Source organism: Drosophila navojoa, chromosome 2 (assembly GCF_054131105.1).
Source record: "Drosophila navojoa isolate 15081-1374.11 chromosome 2, UAZ_NAV_1.0, whole genome shotgun sequence".
Classification (NCBI taxonomy): domain Eukaryota; kingdom Metazoa; phylum Arthropoda; class Insecta; order Diptera; family Drosophilidae; genus Drosophila; species Drosophila navojoa.
Genome location: NC_142890.1, coordinates 32,180,854 through 32,192,882, shown reverse-complemented (window position 1 = coordinate 32,192,882; position 12,029 = coordinate 32,180,854). Strand labels below are relative to the sequence as shown.

The 12,029-nt window shown below is 36.0% G+C and overlaps 1 protein-coding gene across 2 annotated transcripts in view; it reads right to left on the bottom strand.

The window, feature by feature from the left end:
- smash (smallish) overlaps positions 1–11,311 on the bottom strand; it is a 72,624-nt gene extending 61,313 nt beyond the window's left edge. Inside the window, exon 1 of one of the 2 annotated variants that reach the window (XM_089261075.1) lies at positions 11,151–11,311. The gene's annotated coding sequence lies outside the window, so the exon portion shown is untranslated. The remainder of the gene's footprint in view (positions 1–11,150) is intronic. The other variant, XM_089261066.1, reaches the window with a different exon arrangement.
- Positions 11,312–12,029: the final 718 nt, after the last annotated feature.

The following is a 12,029-nucleotide window of genomic DNA, read 5'->3' as shown; positions in this document are numbered from 1 at the left end:
TCGCCTGCCAATTTTGGAATATTAGGGAAGGCATCTAATCAGTGGTGTACTCTTTAAATTATTTCATTTACAGTAGCAAATACTAACACATGTTATAATAAAAATTATAGATATATTAATCAAAGGGAAGGAATAAATGCGACTGCCATGAGGCAGAGGCGCCAAATATGAAGTCGTCAGCTTCATAATGTATCCATCAATCGATGGGGATTTTGACAGAAAAAATTACTACTACTTTTATATGTTCTAAAGAACAGCTCACCCTAAAGAACAGCTCTACACGGGTACATCTTCATAGCACAATCCTTAGAAAGAGTCACCTTCCAGTATATACTCTTTCAAGTCCCTAGCTTAAATAGCGGTCAAATGTTTCGCGTTGCTACACACTCACACACACGCATAAACATGCATTGGCGGCAGTGTGGGTTTACTACGAGAAATTAATGGCTTAATAACTTTTCTTATGGATGGACTATCGATACAAAATATCGGCAGAAGTTATAGATTTTCGAAGATTAACTTGGTATCCGCGTTACATACATACATATACGGACATTTAAAAAATTTTAAGTCTCTAGCTATTATGTTTTCTGAGAGCAACGCATTCAGACATACGGACAGACGGTTAGGGCTAAATCGACTCAGCTCGTCGCCTTGATCAAGAATATATATATACACTAGTGCAAGTCTCTGATCAATGGCTGTTCATTCAATTTAGTGTGCAAAGCGCAAACTGATTGTGATCGAATAGACAAGTTTAACAGACAAGAGATGCAGACCGTGCGGTGCAGTGAACTCTCTTCAAGAAAAGGCCAACAAACGCGATATGGTTGGGAGAGCAGGAGAGGGAAGAGTATAAAGCTGAACAGTAAAGACACAGAGAGTTTAAAGAGGAGTGGTAAAAGCACGCGTATGGTCAGCATAGTATTAGGGTGATGTTGCGGAGGCCGGGGGTCCGACTAATATCAAACAACCGGCTTTTTACATGCAGATGGAGCAACGCCAATCGGGGACAGACGTAGACTAACTTTTGTTTACTTTGTGCTGAAGGAGGCAGCGAGTTTTTTATTTTTTTATTCAATTTGCTGTTGCTATTGCTGCCGCAAAACTTGTTGCTGTTGTTGTTTTCATTGTGGCAGTTGTTGTTGTGGGGAATGAGCATAAGTCACTACACAAATTGCGCAAATTCCACACACACATATAAAACAACACAAAAACACACATATACGTAAACATCTGTCGACACTTTTCAACACTATCTGCGAGGTGAAGGCCGTAACATCGGCAGGCACATGATTGCAGCCAACTCTCTTGCAACTTGCAACTCTCGCAATGAGTTGGCCATAACGAATTCACAATAATGCACATTTTATTATATTTTTCTTTGTCGCCTCTTTCTTTGCTTGCTCTCGCTCTGAGTGCATTTTCTGCTTCAACACGATTTTCATTTAAATTTTCTAAAGCGCTCTTTCAGTCGTCTGTGTTTGTGTTCCAGGAAGGATATATATATATATAGGATATATCCGTCCGTCGGTCTGTCCGTCTGTCAGTGTGTTTGAATGCGTCGATCTCAGAAGATATAAAAGCTAGAGAGCTGAAATTTGGCATGCATACTCGTGTATACCATACGTAGTATGAGTTTGCTTTATTTTTTTTTTTTTCGATAAATCATCCGATAACTTTTTTACCGAGAGTAATCGAAAAATTGATTTTGTTTTTTCAGTCCCAATTGAAGACTATTAGACCTGGGAACTTCAGATTTACTGTGTATTTAAATATAATATGTATACAAATATTTTGTAATATATAATTTAGTAATATAATATATTCTCATAATATTGCCCACACTGCGCAGATAGCAGAGCGCATTTTTATACTTGCGTGCGGATGCATGTGTATGTATGTATATGTGCATAAAAGAAGTACAGAATGATTAGAATATCAGATTGGAGGGTTCAGGATATCTCCTAGTCGAGCAGTCTCGACTAGAGTCTTCTTGTTTTAATAGTTTCCAAATATTTATATAGGTAATTAAATGAGTTTTCTATTTCTCTTATATTTTTAAACATCAAAATCAAAATTTTTACCATACTAAATGTGCAAATACTTTGCAATTGAACAAGATTTGCTTAGGGGCATCAATCTACATATAAACTATATAGTAATATAGTAACTATTAAATAATTATTTATTGATTGTTCCTTCACAAATAATAGCTTTTGCTCTAATTTTGACTTGAACCTCAAGCCATATTCAATGTTTCGATTTTTACAGCTCTCTCGGCTCTATTTACACTGCCCACACAGCTAGTCGTATGTTTTCCAATTGAACAGAAATACTCATACAAAAGAAACATGCACAGTCTTTCAATTAGCGTGGGGTACTGAAAAGCGATTTTCAGCGTTTTAACTGGGGCCCATGACAGACGTTAACGTTAAGTGGGTCTTGCAATTTCCAAAGCGCATCCAACAAAGGGGCAAAACAATTCAACTGCCATTTATTTTATTTATTACAATTGTAGCTCTCGTGTTATTGCTGCTTTATACCGACTTCATAGAAATAAAAGTGAAATTTTCCACGGCAAGCGGAGAAAATATAGCAAAACGTTAAGATGCAGTTTTAATATATATATACGCACATATATATATATTATTGTATTTTTTTACCCTAAACCCATTGAAAATGGGGAAATCAGGGTATAATGGTTCAAGGGATCTCGTAGTCAAGCAGTCTCGACTAGAGCTTTCTTGTTTATATTTATTGTATATATAATTCTGAGTTCAACAGCTGGTCGAAACATTTGTTGTATTTCAACTGAGTTACCAAGGAAAATTTTTACTCACATATCATTTTTTATGTATATGCATATCATACAAATACATAAAATATAATGTTTTGAAAATTAAGCTAACAAAAAAAATAATTACCCAAGAACATGCACAAAATTATGCGTCAATTACCATGACAGACATAGCGCGTGGGGCAGCTGCGGTGATAAACCTGGAAGTCGAAAGATCGTCAAGGTTGCTGGGCATGGAGATCAAGTTTCATTAGGCCCTCTATAAAACGACTTTCGACATATGACCCGTTGACCTTCAATAACAGCGGCAACAAAATCTCCCATTTTCAAGCTATTTATTAGGCATATCAGTAGTACGAATATAATAAAGACAGATCGATCCCATAATTGTAAATTGTTGGCTTCACTTAATGCTTAATTTCTCAATTACCAATTAAAAACCGACTCAAAAGTCTTATATATTATGGTCAAAGTGCTTGAAAATCGAATCGACAAATTCGCAATAAAAGTAAAAAGCTAAAAATAACAAGAAAGAAAGCTCTAGTCGAGACTGCTCGACTACGAAATACCCTGAGGGGGTGAATATAGGGAATTTGTATGCTCTGGCTCTTAGTGTAGGATATGTAATTAAATAACTAGCTTTCGATATGGTTTATAACCGATAATAAAATATCGGGAGTAGCTATCGATTTCTAGACAAAAACTCGATATGCGCCTGATATACACGGGCCTTGGACCGGCCATATAAGTGCGTCGATCTCAGAAGATATAATAGCAAGAAAACTGAAAGCTTTGCATGTATACTCGTGTATACCACACACATTATGAGTTTATCATATTTTCCGATAACTCACCAGATATTTTTGATCGAGAATAACCGATCAATTGATTTAGTTTCTTCAGCATACTTTGAATACTATTAGACCTGGAGACTTTAGAGTCATTGCTTATAGTATATATATTTAATGGATACGAAAAAAGAGACTACACATATTTGAACATTATGATTATGCGTATGCATTTATATGTATGTATGTATGTTTGCATGTGTGTACAAAAGAAGTGCAGAATGATTAGACTATCAGCCGGTAGGCTTCAGCAGTCTCGACTAGAGCACTCTTGTTAATATTTAAACTCTAAACTACATCGAAGCCCGAAATGGTTAATGCGCAGAAATCAGTTAGTTACTTCAGTTCACTTATGTAGGGATATATATTATGCTGTAGGGATATGTTTATGCTACATTAAGAAGAGTATCCCCGTCTTGTTTTACGTTGGATGAAGAACACATGGGGGGCAATTAGGGCGATATGTCGCAAAAAAAAATGTGACAGAATTGCTGATAACATCGGAACGAACATAGGTACTCCAAATCAGTTTTATGTACAAAACGGAAATCAATCAGATGTTTATTCATTAAGCTTAGCTGTGCTTGTTATATGAACCAATTTAAGAGTCATGTGTAAATAGGATAAACAGAATCTAAAGAGAAGTTGAAATTAAGTCGGATCAGCTAAATATCTCTATTGCGCTTCTGGTAAAAATATCGAGAATTCTTTGATAAAGTCTCTAATACAATAACTATTCAATGAATGATCACATATTAAGTTCATGTATGTAAATCCACTCAAGAGCCTTCGTTCGTTTTCTTTAAACCTAACAAACAAATACACTCACGCTTAAGCTCTCAAAATATATTGTTAGCCTTTATTTTCTCTTACCAGAAGTACTACGCTCAAGGACACACATAATCACATAGACGCCTTCTGCACTAAATATTATAATTATAAAAAAAAGAATTGATAGGCGAAGGAAAATAGTAGTCACATTGCGAACGTTTGCGTGCAAAAGGCATTTGCTAACCTATTTTTAGGCATATAAAAGAGATGCTGTACGTGCACATTATATACATACATATATGTAATTATAAATACATATGTATATATGTATATTATAGGTCACAAGCTGTGGACTTTGCCAAAGCGACGTTGCACTCGTTTTATCCTTCGGGATACGAGTCATCCATACATAACGAATACAACAGCTGTTACCAACAGTGCGCTGACGACTGTTACCTTCCAGAGCGGTGCAGAGTATGGGTAACTGTAACAGTATTTGTATCTGTATCTATACTCGTATACTCGTTTAAGTCGGTCATTTGTACATAAGCAACATTTCGCAACAGTTTTTCTTGCACTTATTAAAAGACATATGTACATAGTTATGTATGTGTATGTGAGTGAATGCATGAATGTATTTGACAATTAATTACCGCACTCTCTTGGGGCTAGGCCAACAGAAAAAAACTTCAGATACTCAGTTGGCAAAGCTCTTTTCGTTTTCCTATTGTCTTTGGAGATGCAAATTGCAAATGCTTTTGTGAATTCAGTTAGTGCATAGAAAGGAAATCATTTCGAAAATTCGAGTTTCAAGAAAAGTGGCCATCAAAATACAAAAATAATAGCGTATTTATTAATAGTCACTGCATCTACTAATTTAGAAATATAATTTAATTAGTTTTCACACATAATAATAAAATGTTACGAAATTACACTTATTACAAAAATTTGTATTAAGTGTCTCAATCCTATTTTAAGAGCTTCCCATAATAATAATGTAGAAAATTATCAACAAATAAATAATTATTATTAAGATAAATAAACAATATTACTCTCTCTTACTCTTTACGCTTCTCGACAACTTATAAATAATTGATGTGCCAAGTGAGATATTGCTATAAACAATAAAATTCCGAATGAGCCGCCCATGTTGCTCGCTTCTTCCTAAGGTTGGCCGTAAAACTTAACTTTCCTTCTCTTCTGCCCCTTTTCCTCGTCCAGCTGTGACAATTCATAATGAAATTACCAGCCAGCCACATGCGTGTACGAGTACATATTGTTCAGAAATGTATCTATGCACACGGTCTACTGTTCCTATTACCTACCACTTGCCAGTTGGTGCTACCGAAGCCAAGTAACACTTGTGCAATTATTGTACCGAAGAAAAATGAAAAGCAACCAACCAAAATTTTCGTTTTCAGGTGCTGAAAGAAACCGTCCCTTGAGAGTTCTGCGAGATTATTCCTATTCCCGTTTTCCGAAAGACAGGTGGGTGGCACGGAATGAATTATTTTTCTGTTTTGATTTTCTATACACATACATATTTAATTGCTACGGGAATATTAATTTCGAACGCAATCCTATCCTATTATTCGGCGTGCATCCTGATTTAAAAAAAAAAAAACATAACATAAATTAAAAATTTTGCTATTAGCTCATCTTAGGGAAATCACTCACAATGCCCAGGCATAAGCATTGGTATACATTTTCGTTGTCAATGTTGTGTAGTGATTTCTCAATTCTATCCTACATTCTATTCTGTGCTCTTCCTTTACTCTTTTCTTTTTACTATTTCTTATCTATTTATTTATTTTTTTATACCCTGAAGGTATAATGTTTTTGTGTAAAAGTATGTAACAGGCAGAAGGAATCATCGCAGACCCCACAAAGTATATATATTCTTGATCAGCACGATGAGCTGAGTCGATTTAGCCCTGTCCGTCTGTCCGTCCGTCCGTCCGTATGAACGCCGAGATCTCAGAAGATATAAAAGCTAGAGAGCTGAAATTTTGTCTGCTTACTCGTGTATACCATACGCAGTACGAGTTTGCTTTATTTTTTCGATAACTCATCCGATAACTTTTTTATCGAGAATAATCGAAAAATTGATTTTGTTTTTTGAGCCTCATCGGAGTACTATTAGATGTAGAGACTTCAGATTTACTGTGTATATATATATGATGAATACAAACATTTTGTAATCAACAGATTTTTGATACCACGCCCCCTTCGCCCCCAATTTGTATTTCAAGTACTAGAGACTTGTGCTTTGGAATGTACACACATTTTGACCATATAATTACGCCCTGAAAGTTTCATTAAGATCGTATGTTTACAAAAGAAGTTATTCACCAAGTAAATTCTCATACTATTGCCCAAACTGCAGCGCAGCCCAAGCGCAGTCGCTGCTTACTGCGCAGTTAGCAGAGCGCGGGCGCGTGAGGGTGGATGCATGTAAATGTATGTGTGCGTGCATAAAAGAAGTGCAGATTGATAAGAATATCAGCTTGGAGGGTTCAGGGTATCTCCTAGTCGAGCAGTCTCGACTAGAGTCTTCTTACTTGTTTATTATTAACTTTTCTTGCAATTTCTTTTAAAACCTTACTTTTTCTTTGTCTGTACTAATTCTTATTTATCACATTTTACATTTAATATTTTTTTCCAAGTTTTCCTACTAACACTTCTTTTTATAGCATCATTAGTTTCACTGACCATATTTGGCTGTGAGACGTGGGCATAGCTGGCCGGACTGGCAAATAAAATACCCCCATCGGGTCGGTGTTACTATTGATATTATATCCTGTACTTTGTTTAGGCTTTTTCTTTTTAAATTTAATTTGACCCTCGTTTTTGTCAATAGCTTTAAGAAATAAATAAATATGGTTGTTTATTATAATGATTATCTATCAGTATCCTTTTGCATTATCTATATTTTATTTAAAACATCGATAGATATCGATCACAAGCTTACAATATAAAAGCCAAACAATACAAGGGCAAATGTCTTTTGTAACCATTATCTAGTTGACTACAGGGAAATAACTAGTCAGGCAGTATTTAGAAGGCTAATTCGCAGAGTTTTGTGTACTTTTCCTGTGCTTCCCAGCATGACTGCCCTCCCAACAGTAAAATGCCTTTGTTTCGTCTGCGCCGCAGCTCGTCGTCGACGTCTCTGTAGCAGTCGCAGTCGCTTATTAACTTACCTGTTATTCGAGGCATTTTCATTTTTCACACGCACATGTAATCACAAACGAAGACTGACGAAAAGTGCACTGCGGAAGACTGGAAAATTAAAATGCCCTTGCTTCAAGTCTCCAAATGCGACCTGGCCCTTGCAGCAACTCAGGTCGACTCCTGGTGCTGTTCATGCGGTGGTGCTATTATTAGTTCCTATGCATGGAAACATGAACGGAAATACCGCAGGGGGTATTTCTTTTATTTTTACTCCGCTTTTAACTGGGTCTATTAGTTGGGGTGTGCGAGCGAGATGGCGGGCAGTCTCTGTTACCTGGCCATGGTCTGGACATTAGAATCGTTGTTTTCTTTTGCTTTTGACTTAAAACGCTCCCAGTTTTTGACCAGTTTTCATTTCTTTTCTACCTGGACCAGCGCTTCCCATCTCTATGAACTTGCTACTGGCGTTTGTTGCACCATCTCATATTTTATATATTTGTTTTATCCATATAATTAAAATTGCCTGGGCTTATCTCCCCAGGCTTATAATTAAAGCACGATTAGCTGGCATCGAAAAAGTGATTTTATTTTTTAATGAACCGTCGACTGTGGAATTGGGTAATTTATTTGTCATTGATTTGTAATTATTGATAGCCACAGATTTTCAATGCATTTGAAAGGGAATGGAGAGGCAATATAACTGCGAGCTAAAAATCACTATCGAGTTTACTACATGCTCAATTATTCGATAGCAATAGATTTTCAAAAGTTATTCTAACTCTCTATTGGAGTAGGAATACTTTGAATGCAAATTTTAAAATCTTTTAAAACTGAGTTATGGAATTAGGAAGCTTTGAGAATATTATTATTATTCCATTTCAATGGGACGCTCACCAGCTGTGCTAGCTGTTGGTATTCAGTTTGCACAACAGTAAATTGGAAGCTGACAGTGTCGCTAACGAAAATTAAATGCTTCACACTCCAGTCGCATAGAGAAATGCTGGAATATACAATTAGTATTACCTCAGCCTGTTCAGTATGTGCTTGGGCTATGGTATGGCTAAATCAAAATGTCAATACAAAACAAATGGAAATTACAATTGCGACACAATTCAGGGCTTCCTTTCAGCAATTACTGCTTTTTTATATATCATTAGGAAGCGGCTTCCGCCTCGCCAAGTGAACGAAATGCATATAAATTGGCGCACGGGTCGCGTTACAAAAAAAGGTGGGAAAATAAACACAGGCAAACAAAAGACAGGCAAGCGAAAAGGAGCCGATGGCAAAAACAACACAGATAAAAGGAGGAATGAACAAAAAAGAAGCAACAAAGTGAATTGATTTTCATGTGTCGGAAAAATGTTTTGCTGCGAAAAATGCTTTGGATAATTGTGTAATGCGATGGTCCCAACACACATACCAGAAACGTCTCACGACAGCGTTGCCAATTGTTAAAAACCTACAAAGCAACGGCAACAATAACAGACTGAGACAGAGACTGCTCGACTAGGAGATACCCTGAACCCTCCAATCTGATATTCTAATCACTCTGCACTTCTTTTCGGCACTTATACATACACACGCATGTATTAGAACGCTCTGCTAACTGCGCAGTAAGCAGCGACTGCGCTTGGGCTGCGTTGCAGTGTGGGCGATATTATAGGAAATTTATTGGTTGAATAATTAATAAAACTTTCAGAAGTTAAGGTTCAGGTTCAAGTAAGAAAGCTCTAGTCGAGACTGCTCGACTACGAGATCCCCTGAACCCTTCGAGCAACTGATGTTTCAATAATAATTAGCACAAACACAAGCACATATACAGGCACTTGGGTTGCGTTGCAGTGTTAGCAATATAATGAAAACTTATTTGTTAATAAAACTTTCAGAACGTAATCATATTGTTTAAATGTGTCTCAAGTACTTGAAATACGCCTTTTACAAATATGAGGGTGAGGGGGTGGATAAATTTTAACAAAAGCCGAAATTGTATTATATGCATCTTAATATATGTTTAAAATTTGGAGACTCTATCTTTAAAGATGTAGGAGATATAATTTTAAAACTGATCTTCGATAAGGTTTTTTATCGATAAAAAATATCGGAATGAATTATCGTTTTTTAGTGGTAAACTCGGTATGCGCGCTGTATATACGGACATTTTAAAAAAATTTTGAAGTCTCTAGCTCTTATATCTCCTGAGATCGACGCGATCATACATACGGACAGACGGACGGACAGAGCCAAATCGACTCAGCTCGTCGCCCTGATCAAGAATATATATACTTTGTGGGGTCTGCCACGCCTCCTTCTGCCTGTTACATACATTTTAACAAAACCATTATACCCTTATTTCCCATTTTCAATGGGTTCAGGGTATAAAAACAACAAATCAACATTGTCAACTGTCCATTGCCGATTTATTATTGTTGCTGTGGGTGGAGCAAAAAAAAAAGTGGAAGATGAAAAAACGACGAATACTAATTGAGATTTGTGAGTCCAAAACACTAAAAGCACCAGCTTATCGTAAAAAGAAAAGGGAACAATCGCATATACACAGAAGGTATAGAGATATAAGTACATAGACATTTATTTTTATTCAAAGTATTATTATTAGTTGAAATTTTATTTAGTTAACGGAATCGCGTTTAATTACATGTGGACGTAACCCTAGACCCGACCAACAGCCTTTCCCACATACATACATATCTCGACAGCATTATTGTTGATATTGTTGTCGTTGTTGCTGTTGAAAGTTGTCAAATGAAGCGTGAAGCAATAGAGCTTGTAACATAAGATGACTTTTTGCAACAAACAATAATCACATCAACAACAACAACAACAACAACAACAAAACTGCGTCGCCCTGTCGCACATCTAGGCAACAACCCTGTCGCAGCTGCATTCCATAGTTCCAATCAAGTCAACTTTCCAATGATGGATTTTGTATGCATCTCTCGATTATAATTTAGCCATTTATTTATTTCTTTCTTTTTTAAATTTATTTTTCATTTGTTTTTTGCCAATACCTTATTAGCTTCAAATCACAAAACCTGTTAGCCAGCTTCGAGCTCCGACGTTGATGATGTTATTGCAAATGCTCAAGCCGTTTAAATATTACTAGCCACAATTTTCACATGCAAAGTGAAAATGATTTGTAATCGAAAAGTGAGATGAGAAAAGCATACATTGAGCTCCGACAGTTATTAAATGTAATATATGTATATGTACATATTACAAAGAAAAAAAAAGAAAAAACAAATTTGAAATCAACATTTTCTCATCAAGAAAAGGAAAGAGAAAGAAATCGAAATAACAGATATGCGCGTGAATTCAAGTGAACTTGCAAGCCGATGCAAAGATACAACAGCATACCCGATCGAACAGGAGGAAAGCCTAATGTTAGCTATACTGTCACTGGGCATTATTATAATTTTCCTCTGCTGTTGCTACAGCTGCGCCAAATAACACAAACAAATACAATACTAATAAAATTATGTAATACGGCATAAGCCGTTATCAAGAAGATGAAATAAGGACCATAGTTTCGCAAAACTTACCATGAAAATATCAAAATTTCTCGATTTTATTTTATTGGATTGATTTTGTTTCTAATGCCGGAATTTTTTGTTCATCCAGTTTGATTTCGTTGTGTGTGAGTATATCCAAAATTTAACAATTCAGAATTCTTATACACTCGGTCTCTGCTGTTGCTTTTGATTATCGCGGTCTATAACAAAGAGACGTGTGTTAGAAAACGTATATACACTAGCATATATTCACACACATACAGAGACGCACAGGCACAGGTAAGCAACAGCAACAGCAAACACGCACACACAAACACGATTTAGTTGCTATTGCCTCTGCGTATGTGTGTGTTTGCATGTGTGTGTACGTTTAGAACTGCTGTTGACCGTTTATGGCAGTAACTTGTTGTTGCTTTTTGTGTAAGCTAGTATTAGATGTGAGCAGACCATGTAACTTAAGAAGTGAAAAAGCGTGCTGTATATTTAGTTGTATATAGCTTTATTATTTATTTTATATATTTGTATTCACTATTCACTTCAAATGAACAGTTTTGATTTCACAGCTTGTAAAGCGCACACTGAAAATAATGGGGTTCCGTACACAAACACGTTCACTTATACACACAAGCAGCCACTAACACGTACGCATTTAAACAGACATACATACAAGATCAGACTCGCACACATATATATATATATATACACACATATATACATATATATATATATATGCGGCCCGTGAATGGCAATATATGCTATTTCATATTTATATTTATATGCATACGTATTTGTAATAAGGCTTTTTTAAGGCACGTCAAAAACAAGCAACAATGGCCAATGCAATTGTGTGCGTGTGAAAGACGAACGCAATAGACAAAAGAATAATTAGTTTTCACACACGTACACATT